Source organism: Telopea speciosissima, chromosome 11 (genome assembly GCF_018873765.1).
Source record: "Telopea speciosissima isolate NSW1024214 ecotype Mountain lineage chromosome 11, Tspe_v1, whole genome shotgun sequence".
Taxonomy (NCBI): domain Eukaryota; kingdom Viridiplantae; phylum Streptophyta; class Magnoliopsida; order Proteales; family Proteaceae; genus Telopea; species Telopea speciosissima.
The window spans coordinates 48,753,938-48,769,528 of record NC_057926.1 but is presented as its reverse complement, the minus strand read 5'-3'; the positions used below and the strand labels follow the sequence as shown (position 1 = coordinate 48,769,528).

Sequence of the window (15,591 nt, the reverse complement as noted above, 5' to 3'; positions counted from 1 at the left end):
GGCGATAAAGGTCCGCCAATGAGAGCATGTAAGGGCATTCAACAAGGTAGAAATTTTCAATTCAATGGGGGCGGGGTGGTATTTTGCCCTTCATGTGACCTGGCAACCTTCTTTTTCCCATTAATATAGAGAAAAAAAAATGGGATGGGTGGCGGATGTATGTGATCATCATATATACACATCACCTTACTTGTAGGTTTTCTCTTTCTCCTTTCTTTTCAATTAATGATGTGGATTTCATGTATACGAATCAAGACTCACTAAGATGTTTCTCTCTCTCTCTAAACGTATATGATTTCAACATAATGACAATGTGTTGATCCCTCTTTCTCATTTTAATGATGATTCTGTTTCCCCTTTGAATACTTTGGATATTACTAATCTCTCTTAGTCCAATGTTGATTTACCCGTGCTAGATTTTCCTGTTTTGCTATACGCAGGGTTTGACACCAAAGTTTTAGGTAAGCCTGGCTGGGTCTTTGGTTTTTTTATTGATGGGAAACTTCTCTTTGTCACTGTTGGTCGAAGTAACAATACTCATGTTTTGGAACCTGAGCTGACCAGAATCCTCAATGGACTCAATTTTGCTGCCTTGAGAGGTTTGAAGCTGAAAAAAGTTTGGTGCTCTAATGAAATGTTACCCAGACTTCTTCCAACTCCATTCCTTTCCCATTGGCCCCTTGAAATCCTAGACTATCTCTTGAAGATCTCTGCTACTTCTACTGATATTACCTTTAAGCTAATTTCTAACTTGCCCCTTGTGAATTGGTTTAGTGTTTTATGGGGTCTGCCTCCCATACCCCTTGTTGTATAGACGCTTGTACTTCCTTTTTCTAATATACATACTTCTTTTACTATCAAAACAAAAAAAAAAATCTATAATGGAAATGAAGTTCTTATCTTTCCACTTGATATGTGGTATAATATCACTATTCCTTTTTCCTTGATTATCCAAAATGATGAAGTTTTCCTTCACCATAACGCGAAGATTCACCACACCATCCTAAGGATCACAAACCCCAAAAGGATTTTAGTATGTTCCTCAAAATATCCTCTTAATACCTATTACGTATATTTGAAATCCTATGATAAATAGATTCTCTCATTCAGCCCATTCACGATGGTTGAAGAAAAACTCGGTCCTACCCAAAATGATTAAGTTGTTTATATGCAAGATAAGAAAATAAGCACATACTAAGGTGTTTTTTTTTTTTTTTGTTGGAACTTCTTAATTACTAATGGAACTTATTTTTAAAGAAATTTCTTTTTGGGTTTTCACTGTGTGTAGCTGTGAAGGGTGTCATCAATCTTAGCTAACGGGGAACGGTAGTGTGATGACTAATGAGACATAGACTACGCTGGTTGGTGTAAACTGAGGGCATTTGGATTGATGGACTTTTTTTTTTTTTGTCGGGGTACGAATTGATGGATTTTCCCATTTGGTGAAAGTGGTGGGAATAGTTTGGATTCGGCCAAGGATCGATCCAATCCAGATCCTCTACTGTCGAGCTGCACGGCAGGACCGTGCAGCCCAGACACAATGAGATGTGCAGTGATCGCCTTGTTCCTGCCCAAATGCCTTGCCCAAGTGAGGGTAAGGCGGTCATTGCGTGTCTCACTGTATCTGGACTGCATGGTCCTGCCGGGCAGCTCGGCAGTAGAGGATCACGATCCAGGATCGACCTCTTCTCTATAGTTAATGGATTTGCATACATTTTCATTCGGGCAAGTTTAGAAGAATTGAACAGTGGGCTTAGGGGTTTTGGTTGAAACTTATTAATTACCATATAGAAGAATTAGAATTTAGCTCGTTTTCAGGGAAACGTGCGTCAGAGTGCTGCCAGGGGGCATCCAACGGTTGAGCTATACCGCACATATCTCGGTGCACACCTAAGAATGTGTGCGGCATAACCCAATAGCTGACAGTGCCCTGGACGTTCCCTGCTCCCTGAAGATGATCCTGATCGAAGAATCATATATTGAAGTTTTCGGTTGAACTAATGTAAGAACTTTGAGGTGAGGGTTATCTCTTTGGAAGAATACATAAATATATGTGTTGGTGAATTTCAAAAAGATTCTTCCTTGGAAAGTCTCAAAAGAGTTTCGTTAATGGGGTAATTCATGATTTTCAACATGGATTAGTGCAACACTAATTAAAGCAATAACTCTTATCATTCTCATTCTCTTTATATTTGCAAAGAGCAAGTGCTGAGGTTTGTGGATCCCAAGTCAGGAATGAGGGTGGACCTAGGGATTGTCCTGACGAACCCACAGAAATTAAATATTTGGGAAATGTATAGGGGACTCCAGTAGGGTCATGTTATTGCAAGCCCTAAAATGAGTCTATAATAGGATTTAAATCCTTTCATTTAATGATTCGATTAAGGGAGCGGGTTCCTTGGAAGACAGGGTAGCCGTTGCACTAGTGCGGGGCTAATGAGAGTATGTGTGGAAGTATCGATAGTAGTGGGACTTTTCGTTTTTCATGGGAGGTGGGGTGATCATTTCACAATCAATAGAATAGGGATTTATTAGTTCAATAAATCCCTTTTTTTTTTTCTTTTCTGGAGTTCCGCAACCTAATAGGCATTACAGCCGTGTACCTCGAGATCCCTGAGAATCTCTTGGAACTTTTCGAGGGGGAATTCTAAACCTCTTCTTGAAATAAGTACTCCTTCTCGAACTAAAATGATACTTTTCCATTTTTCCACGGGGAAATGCTGGCCCATCCAACCTACTATTCACTCTTTGAAACTATCGCCATATGTGTCTGGGCACAAGGGCTAGGAAAATTGTCTCCTCAAGTTCTTTGCCGGGCCCAGTTCCCCAATTCCTCTAATAGGGGGGTTGTGGACCCCACCCAAACAGAGTGTTCAAGCAGGGGTAGAGTGGTCATTCTAGCCCTCCCATGTTAGAGGAACTGGGGAACTGGCCTAGGCAGGGAACTGGAGGAGATAAATATCCCAAGGGTCACATTGTCTTTCAGGATTCTTTTTCCCTTGAATTAAATTGACCATATTTGGGTCCTAAACTATGGGACTCAAGTGACACCGATTGAAATATTTAAAAAAAAAAAAAACTCTTGTTTTTCCTTAGATTACCCTAAATGATAAAATTTCTATGCAAGAAAATAAATACATATCAAAAGCTTTTTTCCTTGGACCTTCAACAATAAAATTTCTACTTTCTAAGGGGGAAAAAATAACCAAAAAAAAAATAAAAATGGAGAAAGTTTTCCTTCAACAAGCAACGAAGGTTTACCACACCATCCTAGGGTTCACAAAATTCGCAGCGAATGAATTCCCATTCATCATGACTTAAGGAAAACTCAATCCAAAGAAATTTAGGTTCCGAAATGTTCTATAGTATTTTGACAAAGTCATGTTGTGATTGGGAATTTTGAAGAAAAAATACCTCATCTAAGAATAATATAACATGAAAGGAAGATAAATGTATAATTGCTTTTAAATAATAAATTCAAAGGACAATGTTCCCTATGCCGGGGGCGCAGGCTGTGTCCAGACACATGGGAGTGGACGCAATGATCACCCTGCCCCCTGAGTGACAGGCCCATGTGTCTGGGTGTAGCCTGTGCTGCGGCACAGGGACCTTGAGCCCTAAATTAAATACATAGTTTCCACAAAGGGAGTTTCTTGAAAAGAAATTCTCAACAAATAGGAGGAATTCAAAAGAATATGTTTGAAACAGTCATTCCCTCTATATACAATACGTATAAGATTAAAGATATCTATCACATCCTTATTCTCTCTACTGTCTTGCATGTGTATCACATGCTATTATTCTCATTCTCTCTCTCTCTTATACTATTCATTTATATAATAAACAATAATAAATGAATCCCATAGCATTGACCCTTGTTAGCACCATATCCATGTCAAGAGTCAAGGCCATCAGCAATGGAGTTGGTAGATCTAGGAACCTACATTCAATGAGATTCGTTCATACTAAGCTGAAGCTTTCTCATGTTTCCACATTATATGATAACCATTAGTCTTTGCTTATAGGGCTTCTTGGTAAAATCATTGTTAACAATAAAATTTTACCTGGAAATTTTCATTTTACATATTTTTTTTTATCCGTTAACAAATGGAGTTTAAAGGAAAAATTAAAAGAAGCTATATAATATTTGATTTGTATACATAAATATATATACAATCAAATTAATTTTTATCTATGAATATGCCCTAAATAGGGTCATGAAGTTCCAAGATTAAAAGATGTAAAACTGTTTAATTTGAAGGAGAAAGTTTTCTTCCACCGAACTGGAAGGTTCATAACACCATCCTAGGGTTCACAATCCCCTATAGAGTTTTAGTATTTTTCTCAAAATACCCTCTTGATACCCCCCCTCTCCCCACATCTACCCCCCCCTCGCCCCACATCTAAAGGGTCACGGTGAATGTATGGATTCCTATTTATGAATGACTTGGGATGCAATCCAATTTTTACGGAATGAGGTCTTCGTTTAAAAAATATTTATGAATTCTTGTGAGGATTTTTTAATGAAATTTTTTTAAGCGAAATATTTCTTCCTAAATTATTTGCGAATTCAAAATCGCTAGACCAATTCAAAATTCAGGTTAAATTATCGCCAAACATCCACATAAATTTTAGGTAACATGTAGTGTTATGTTTTCGTGGTGTGCTCCGTGTTGTTCTAGATATCTCTCAATAAACAAGCATCTTATCTTGAAAAAAAATTTTGCTCACATGGTGTTACAGTTTTCTAATAAGTGTTATACGTACATGGATTTTCTTCCTAGGCACTAGACATCTAGTGAAGCATAATGTTTCACTATTTGTCACATGACTGAACATGAGTTAGTTCACATGACAGAGGACAAGACAAACATCTCATTAGTACAATTTTAACTTTTAAATTGTAAAAAAGAAAATAACTAAAATTACAAAAGATGCTATTTTGTATTTTATATTTATCTCCATTTGATGACATTTTGATAATTTTACTGAAACTTTGAATTAGAGCTTAAGCAACTTTCCTTGTTTTGGACTAAAATTTGGTCATTGTGATGTATGTCGGTCCTCTATCACAACGACTAACCCATGTGCTACAAAGTGGTAAATAGTGAAGCGTCATACTTAATTAGGCATAGTGACCTCCTAGATGAACCCAAGTGTTATAATAACATGAAAAGTGATCATGTAACATATAACCCAATTTCTCAAAATCAAAATTTTAACTCTCTCTCTCTCTCGTCCACAAGCTGGTTAAGGATCACCAGTGCATCTGAATAGACAGACAATCCTGTTAGGGTTTAGGGTTTTAAGCACAAGATCCAGTTGTAGATCAATTACCCACCTAATGCCACCTAATATAGCAAATGCTTATGCCTCTTGTGACTCTTTGAGGCCTTCTCTCTTTTTACCTTAACTGTCTAGCTAGCTTTTAATGTATGTCAACCATCATTAGGAATTTCATCCTCCCATGGGTCATTAACAGTAAATATCTCTTGAACACTCGAACCCAAAAAGTGCCCAAACAGTATGGAAAGGGAAATCTCAAGAGAACCCTAAAAATGTACAGTCAACCAAGGAAAGTTTTATCCTTTGTAAGGAGAAAAAAATGGGCAATCCAAGAAAATATTGAATCTTCTACTACCTTCTCTTAAGCCTTAGTTTTGCATTATTGGTCTCCATTTGGGTTTCCTTTGACTCTTCGATACTCCAGCCTTTACCTTTTCTCTTTGGTTTGGAGAGAGAGAGAGAGAGAGAGAGAGAGAGAGAGAGAGAGAGAGAGAGAGAGGTCTTTTATTTCATTTGGGGTCACGAGAAAGGTTAATGTAGATTAGTATGAATAGAATCCAATTGAGATGAGTGGTTAGGTTCTACAAAGTCAAGCTTACCTAATGCCAACGTGAGAGAATTTCCCTTTCCTTTCCTTCAATCTTCTTCTTCAGCCGTAATTGATGTTTTCAAACCTTATTTGCATCTCATCAAAATAACAAAAGTTCCCATAGTCACATACACGTCTTTAATTCCACCTTTTTGCATGGAAAATTTGTCAACCCCACCAAACTCACAAACCCACAGAAAAAGAGAGAGAGGGAGAGAGAGAGAGAGAGAAGAAAAAGAAGAAAAGCATTTGAATAGTGTAGATACCCACACAAGTAACCTCCATGATCTGATCCTTTTTGTGTCTTTTTCCATTTTTTTTTAATAACTTTTGACCATATGAGAGAGAGAGAGGGAGAGAATGAATGAAGGATAAAACAGATTCTTTACGGTGCAGCTGTCCGAGCGATTATAGCAAATGAAGCGTGCAATGACCACCTTACCTTTATTCGAACAAGGTGTTCGGACAGGGGTAAGGCGATGAATGCACACCTCACATGGTCTGTGCTGCTATGATTGCTCCGACAGCTAGGCCGTAGAAGATTTGAGATATCCTATACCTTCTATAATTTTCATCTTTTTTAATATTTTTGTTATTATCTTTTGACCAAACTGCATGAGAGGAAAAAAGAAGAATGAAGAAATTCCCAATCTGTCTCTACCTGTCTCACGTGATACCATGTGCCAACTATATATCTTATTTGGTTATGACTAATGATAACCATATGATAGATTTGTTGAATTCTTTGACTCTCTCTCTCTCTCTCTCTCTCTCTCTCTCTCTCGCGTGTGTATTACATCTAATAATACAAAAATAGTTGAGACCACATAATCAAGGACAAAGAAGATATGGACTGATTACAAGAATAATTGAGAACTAAATATGTTTTATATTGCATTCTCTTGCATAGAAAGAGAGGCCTTTAGGCAATTCATTCTCTTTTATGGGAGAATGAAAAGCTTATACCTTGACTTTTCATCTCTGACTCATTAGGTAAGAATTAGGTTACCTTTGAATATATAATCCTCATATTGGTGTGCTCTCTCTCTCTCTAAATGTGACTTGATCAAAAGATGATTTTCCCTTACCCCACATGATGATTCCAGTAACACACGCCGTGATGTCGACATATGGCGAAATGTCGGCCCCGATGACATGACCTTATTCATTGAAAAAATATGTTTCCATAAGGCTCAAAAGTTCAAAACTTTAGGTGGAAATTAATCCTCACTGTGCATTGTACCTAGAAACTTATGGAAGTTGAATTCATTGTTGATGTCCCCAAGGAAATTGCAATGAAGATTGTCCCTTCACCACAAAAAGTCACCTACAATCTTAAATAAGGCAATAACAAGACTAATTTTGGGGTTTTCTAGTCATACATAGTAACAATATCTATGGTAGCCATCAGTCTCCTACAGCCATTTAGGATGGTGACATCTCAAATTTCGCCATGCAAGTGGTTTAACCGACCTTTTGATCCAGTTCGTTGATCGTTTTCAAATGGATGGGCAAAGGGATACACTGAAATTGCGTATGAGATCAGATGGTTAAGATCCTCTAATTAATTGGTTTAACAATCATTATAGAGGTAGCCCAATAAGGTTCACCATCCTCAACAACCAATCAATAGACTACTTCAGAAAGTCTTCTCTTTGATAATTCACACGATATGTAGACATTCTCTCTAAGAAAAAATTTTATGAGTAAAGCAGAAGCAAATGATTTATTGGAAGAAAGACCTATGCTCAGATTCTACATTCTTGATCTATCTTATCTGAATTTTTATGGCTTTTGATTTATTTTATTTTATTTTTATTTTTATTTTTGGTTGGATAATATAGATATTGAGCCTGAATATGGCCCAAGCTTCATATGATCTTTACCACCTAAAGTTTGAATCACAATTAAAACCTCCTAAAATTCAAATATTCAAATAAATAAATAAATAAACAAATAAAATTCAAGTAATTATTCATTGGAGAAGAAGAGGGAAAGTTCAATTGTCTATCTCTAGCCATTCCCATCAAAAGTGTTTTCATTGTCTTTAACCATTTCTTTCACATCGAATTGAATCAAAGCTTTCAATTCTATTGTCTATTCTTTTGACTTTATATTATGGGAGCAGGTTTTGTGGACAGACCTGCCCACAAAGTATTTATGAACGGTCCACCTATTTGTATCACATAACAAGTCTAACGGTTATGGTTGAAATTTTGCAGAGAGGTAGATCTGAATGTCCCATGTTCGATCATATGCTAAGTTTCAGTTCAATTAAAGTTGATCAAATGATAAAATAAAATTTTCATGATTTCAAGACTAGTGAAAAAATGCATTACAATAAATCGACTGGTACATAATTAAATTTAAGTATAGAATTTGACAAGTAGCTAATCTAAACTATTCTCGAGATATCAACAATCCACACGGCACAACTAAGTTGGTCACGCATAGATACTCTATGTAGGACTGTAAATGGATAACCGAAAATTCGAATTCAATCCGCATCCGTATCCGTTTCGGAGCATCCGAATTCATTTAGAGATATCCAAAAAAAAAATCCAAATACTCCAATAAAAATCCGAATCCGAATACTTAATTATAGAAAATTAAGTAAATAATGATCTTGGGGGTTTTTGAAAATTCAACAGGTTCTAGAATATGAGGAAAAGAGAATCATGATCTAAAACTATGGATTGAGAATGAATTGTATCCACTAGGGGGAGGAAGGTTCGGGTTACACAAGGCAGAGGTGTAAACGGATGGTCGAAAATCCGAATTCGATCCGCATCCGAAACCATCCGAATCCGTTTAGAGGTATCCAAATTCGACCAAGAAATATCTGAATCCGATTACATCCAATCCGTATCTGACCGAATCTGATCCGTTTACAGGCCTAACTCTATGGACGGGATCGTCTATAAAACCTTTTGTCTCATATAATTGGTCAAAACTCGAAAGTCAGTATTAAAGTTAATCATTGTTATCTCAACCTTGTAGAGTCTTAATTTGCTAACCATCTTGCATTGAAAAAAAACACTTAATTCAAGATACGGTTTCCTGCAAACCTTGTCCTATCAGGAAATGCAGTTTGGAAGTGTTTTTTAGGGTCACCATTAACAATGCCTCCCTAGTTGTAATGTCACAGTTTTATTTTGCCGACAAGTAGGACTCCCTAAGCCTGTGGATGAAATGGTCCAGCTAAACTAACCCAACATTCTGAGAACTCCCACCTAAATGTTTCAACAGAGCTCTTGGGAAAGTTAAAAAAGCACAAACCTAAAATGCAATTGCAGGAGCAGAATTCAAGTTGATTTTCTGTTCTTAGTCACTGAGGGTTGGCGCCTATCTATTTAAGTATATCTCTCAAAATAATGGAAAAAAATGCATACTTTTGCTTTCCGCGTATTAAATGTGTTCATGTTTGTTTGAAACTAAAAAAAAAAAGCCACGTGTACCCAATATAAGGATTCAGCCAAAATGGTTTCATTAAGAAGTGAATTTCCCAATTCAAAATGGATTCTACGCCAACGTCAGCTCTCGAGATTCCTAATGAGTTTCCCAATTCAATATGGACTAAGCTGCAATAACATTATTTGAATAAAATTTTCATTTAATAAGATAACAAGAAAAAAAAATTCCTAAAATAGTTCACATCCATAGAATATGGGAAAGAGAATGCTACATGGCCACGTACTGCCACGCTCTAGAGAAATTCCACATTTCCATGAGGGTACGACAATCATTTCGTCCGCCCCTGTGTCTGGGTGTAAGGGCAATGCATCGCACACACCTACATAGCGTTCTTTTTCCCATAAAGTATATACCGATAAGGGTACATAAGATTCCTACTTTAATCTTACACGTATCCCTAATTAAAATATGACCATATCAAATCAATTGCTTATGCTGAAACAGTTCCTTATGCAACAACCACAAAGTTTTATAATGGGTACAAGAATATATATGCATTAATATTAGATGCCATAGTTGTTTTGAACAACAAATGTATGTATGCAGGTAATAATTCATCAATTTATTTGAGTATATTGTCATCATTTTTTTGTCTAATTTTTCTTAAATCTACATAGTTTAAAACCCGTACCGTCCATTTCCATTTTTTAACCTTACCCTTCGGCCTTTAAGTATGAGGCCCCATTATTGATGCCCAAGACCTGAAGACGGGGATGAGCTTTTGTTTAATTCAACTGGAAGAGCCCAAGCCCATTCTATATTAAGGAACCCATTCAGTAAACCATTAAGGCAGTCATGATGAGTCATCCCATAGGGGAAGGGGAAAGGGGAGAAAGGTTCCTAGTTTGCACAGACCATATGAGCTTACCTTGTCTATGCACCTAATGGGTCATGTGATAAGGTAAAAATGGTTATTCTGACTATTTGATGATTAAAGATTATCTGAATTGACCAGGAGACAAATTTTGGCTTCAAATTCAAGCATTTACTCTCCCATGTAGTAACCAAACATACCATGTACCTCTCATGTGCCTATCTGACCTTCCCAATGTACTATTGTCTGTGGTTGTCTGGTTTGTTGCTGTGTTTGGTTACTACATTGAGCTGCTGTGAACCGTCTTGAACCAAGAAGCTAGGTTAAGCAGAAGGTTAGATAGGTTGTTTCCATGTTACCTTTAACTACATGGTGAATTTGTATTAACAGTCCCCCCTCCCCTCCTCGAGACATGGCCAGACTCGACAATTACAACAACTAACCTCATATACAAAAAATAGGGATGCAAATGGATCGGATTCGGCTCGGATAGTGCTATATCCGCATCCGCATCCGATTAGCTTTCGAACGGATTCGGATAATGCTAAATGGATACGGGCACAGATATGGATCGAATATTTTATCCATTTACGTGTAAATATAGCTTTTCGGATAGCTATAGTCTATCTGTATCCGTATCCTTTTAGCTTTCAGACGGATTCAGATAGTGCTACATGGATACGGACACGAATTCGGAAACGGATTTCGGCTATTCATTTACATCCCTAACAAAAAGGCACAAACACAAAATGTCAATACCAGTGGCAAAAGTTCTATGTTATGATCGTTTCTGTTAAAGACATGAATTCAGAAACACAATATTTCCATTAGTGAGGATCTTCTTTTATTCCCACCACCAAACTGAGAGTAGCAGAAGAAAATAATAACAGCAGTGCAAGAAATCTGCATAGTTTTTGTCTGCAAAACAAATAGTACAAAGCTATAAATGGTGGCAACAAACACCAGAGTCTCCTTCGATGCACACTGCATGTCCTGGATTTCCTGTTCATAATATAAACCTGTATGTTAATAATTAACAACTGATCCAAAACCGACAAAAGGAGATGACTTTCCAAAAGTGATGGCTGAAATTACATAGATAGACAATTACAATCATTCTCGCAAGCATACGAGCATGTGTTGTCTTTTTGTGTGAATGTGATGAAAATAATGCCAAGGCTCCAGGAACATGTAGTTACAGTATGACATAAAAAAACCAGAGGAAAGCTTTGACTAAAATAATTCACGTTTGATCAATGAGATCAAGGCCCCAAAGACAGACCGTGAAACCTGAGAATGACAGAATTTGAGGATGAAAACATCATTATGTTGTGGCATATTGTGTTACAACTGTTCAAAGATGCATCAAGGTTATCATACTGCATGCATACCAAATGAATGGAATCTCTTACTCTTACATTGTCTTGAACACATACAATATGTCCTTTATTTAGTTGTCTTGTTTTTTAGGCTCATACTGGATTAAGCTCCCCAACCCTAGTTAAAGCAGCATTTATTTTAAAGAGTAGCTGGACTCAATAGTTAAGTCCAAAAAACTGGAGATAGATGGGCAACAACAACAACAAACTCAGTCTATCCCAACTTAATGGGGTTGGCTACATGGATCCAAACAAAACAAAGTAGGTAAACCGAGGTCCAAACAAAAAAGGGGGATGGGGCATGAGATGAGAACTGAACAAAAAAAAGGGGAAAATGACACATGAAAGATGAAAGTAAGAGGAAAGAGGTACAGCTCAGCAAGTCAGGAGAATCTCAGCTAAATAGGATCTGCTACATGGATCCTTGCCCTCCAATAGGCTCTATCCGAGGTCATACTTGGATAGATGGGCATATTCATATCAAGTTTATTCTTTATAATAATATCTGAATGAAGTTATGGATGCACAAAACTTTTGTTTTCTTTCTGGAGATTGATAATGATTAAAGCTTTCCAGTTTAAACAAAGGACCATCCTCACTAATGTCATAATATAATATATCAATACAAAGTAAAGCCAGCCCCATGAAGGGACCAAGCCAGCGGACACCAAGCTAGGAATGCCCTACCTTTTGTAAGAGTCAGCTTGTTAGAAGAACAAGCCTACCACAAAGAGCAGCAATTCAACATCCTTGCATCTTTACACAATGAGAAAGCATAATAAGACAATCAATAGTTACACGTCAACCAATGACCAGCACTAGAGTCACTTTCCACAACACAAATCTTAAGACTCCAGAAAATCATTGTCAAAGTGCTTCATAATGATCAGAACTTCAGTTTGAACTGAATTGCCAATATCACTAAGATGAGGGAAAGAAATGGAGGAAAATCAGAAAGTCCCAGGTTAGGCTATCTACAGAGATGCCGCTGAAGAAAGTCCATAATTGGAAGACAATGAGCCACAAAATAATCTGTGCCTCGTGGAAAATCAGCAAGTCCCAGGATAGGCTATCTACAGAGATTCTGCCGAAGAAAGTCAACAATTGGAAGACAATGAACCAACAAAATAACCGGTGCCTCACTATGATCCAAATTGAAGGACTGAAATTAGGTTCAAAACAGGATTATATGCATGCAACTGTAGATGCTGTGAAAACTAACCTTTTTAATGGCAGGGACAAAAAATCAGAATAGAGGAAGAATAAAGAAGAAAACAACATCAAATAGGAGCACAGATTGACCAGGTCGTGATCCTGGAATTTCTACAACAAAATCTCAAACAAAGATGCATCAAATTGCCAACCGCAACCCCTAAATTATCATTCATTGAGATCTCAAAAAAGAAACAATGCATAACAAAGCTACTCTGACCACTTATGTATAGACTAAATGGAACCTTAACCTTTTATTCCTAGCACACTCAAATTTATAAACTTCGTAATTCCTAAAACTCGGGAACTTAGATATCTGAAAATAAAAACTCACAAAAACTTCCAAGGAATCCCTACAAAAAAGAAAAAAGAAAAAAGAAAACCAAAATAGGGTTCCGCTTTACAGCCATCCAGTGGTAGCGTTAGCTTACCAGATTACTCAAATAGAAGATAGGTATTACCATTTTATGCAAAATAGTATCTGACCTATGCATGAGGATTATTGCCATATAATTTGACAATTCTGGCCATGGTCATCAGTGCCACACCCCCCCCCCCCCAAAAAAAAAAAAGATGCAGAAAATGCTATTCCTTTTCCATCCCATGAGGATTATTGCCATATAATTTGACAATTCTGCCCATGGTCATCAGTGCCCCCCCAAAAAAAAAAAAAGATGCAGAAAATGGTATTCCCTTTCCATCGGCGTCTTCTCCAATGCTGCAACATTAGAGATTAATGGCCCCCGGTGGTGCAACCAACACCAAAAACTCACAGCTGCCACCTGATAGAGCAGCTTAGATGAAAATTTGGGAAAGACTAATGATCCAGTTCTCTTTAAGAAAACAGAACTTCACAAATCATCTTACCAAAAACGAAAAAAAGAACTTCACAAATCACAATCAGTAGGAGGAAAAGAATGTTAAGAATACAAATCAGTAAAGCTGCAAACCCTAAACTTATGCAAAGAGAAGCCATCAGAGGAGACAAAGCTACAGAGATGAGTAACCATCCCTTGAGGTTTTTCCTTCTTTTGTTTTTTAAATTTTAGGAGTAAAAAACAATCTTCTCTCTTTCTCTATTTTTATTTGAAGTTGGCTATGAATAGGTATTTCAGAATTTTCAAAGGCTAGGTAGAAAACTGTTCCTCAATATGGAAGTGAGGATGGTGAGTGAAACAAGGGCCGCACAGAGGAATACCATGCCTTCAACTATGTGTGCTTCTCCCTCTCTTTCTCTACATCTTCTTCGTCAACAAGGATGGGATAATTCATCCTCTTCATCGTCTTTTTCATCACCAAATTCAAGAAATAAGTGATTTCTCAATAATGGGAGGAAAAAAAACCAGGATTCACCTCCGTATTCTTCAGTCAGATGTCATTTGTCCAATGAAGAGGTTCCATGAGAGAGGGCATCAGCTACAACGTTTGGTCCTACGGTTGTATATTGACTGTTTCAACATATTGAAGGCATGGCAAAGGGTCTCATACGTTGACATGGCACTGTTTTGAGTAATTAGATAATACCCAAACTCAATTGGGTTAATGGTGGTTGGAAATATGGGTGGATATGTAGGTAACGCCAAACTTGATTTTGTATAATCAGTTAATTGTACCCCCCCCCTCCAAGGGCAAACAAAAAAAAAAAAAAAAAACCAACCCAAAAAACCTTGCAAGAAATTTTTTACATGAAAAATGCTTCTTCCTACTAAGTCGTGATGTCATAGACTCATCGTTTCCATGCAGTCTAATCCCATTAACGTCAGAGGGATGTGGGTGCACCTATCAGAACCCAACACGAACATGAGGTGTCAACACCAGCAAAGCCCTAAAAGTAGGAATCAGAGGATTCACCGATGTACAGATCCTAGGGGTTATTGTAGATTATTTTTGCATCATATAAATAATTTCATAAGTCATACTATAGAGCCAAATTATTTACAGGTGTTTGCATTAAAAAAAGAACCATAAGCAGTTACCCTACACGTGCATCCACTAGTAGTGGTGGTGTTGGTGATCATGGTAGTGATCAAAGTATAATTACAATATTAGGCATATCTGTGCCATGTTTAGTGTATTGCTTCAAGAACCCACTTCTTGTTTAGGGGATTCGGATCTAGCTAAATCAAAATAGGAATTGGGCAACATTACACAATAGACCAATAGTTTCAAAAGTACCAGCGCAGGAGGAGAAACAGGGCCAATTATTATTATAGCGCAAATTATTTTCATTTGTTCAGACCAGTTTCTGGTTCAACTTTGAACCAGCACTGGTTCACCCAATCAGGGGTTACCGTTGGGGGTCTTATTTATTTACTTTTCTTTCTTATTTTACTGTTTGTCAAGGCTGGAATAAGACTTATAAGTTCCAGCCTAGGAGTCTGTTTTCTCTTTATTTATTAGAGTTTCAGTCCATATAGCACTCTTCCTAGTGACTTGGGAGAGACAGGGATTTCCTTGTTTGGGTTGTCATTTGTTTTCCTTATTAAGATCTGTTATGACTCCAGCTTACCTATTTGGAGCATGATTGATCTTTGCTGGTTTCTAGCAATAAAGAGGAGGGGTACAGCACTCCCCACGATGTTACGGTTTAGAAAAAACTCCTTGCATCTCAGTTTTGTGATGATTCAGAGCAATACTTCTGTGGTGATTCCAGGTAGGGCTGGTGTAAAGCCAGACTATGGGTTTCAGGTGGAGATTCCTGAAACTCATATCCCTTCTTTATCTTCTTGTTTCTGTTGAATTAAGGTCAGTTCCTCTTTTCCTACCAATTCTCTTTGATTTCTTATTTAGCTCATCAAGTCCTGATTGTCTAGTTGCTGTTCTGTTCTAAACTTCAT

General features: G+C 37.3%; 1 protein-coding gene across 2 annotated transcripts in view; it reads right to left on the bottom strand.

Moving 5' to 3' along the window:
• Positions 1-10,974: 10,974 nt before the first annotated feature.
• LOC122645962 (NADH dehydrogenase [ubiquinone] 1 beta subcomplex subunit 7-like) overlaps positions 10,975-15,591 on the bottom strand; it is a 34,558-nt gene continuing 29,941 nt past the window's right edge. Inside the window, exon 4 of one of the 2 annotated variants that reach the window (XM_043839389.1) lies at positions 10,975-11,165. The gene's annotated coding sequence lies outside the window, so the exon portion shown is untranslated. Of the gene's footprint in view, positions 11,167-15,591 lie in introns of both variants that reach the window. The other variant, XM_043839390.1, reaches the window with a different exon arrangement.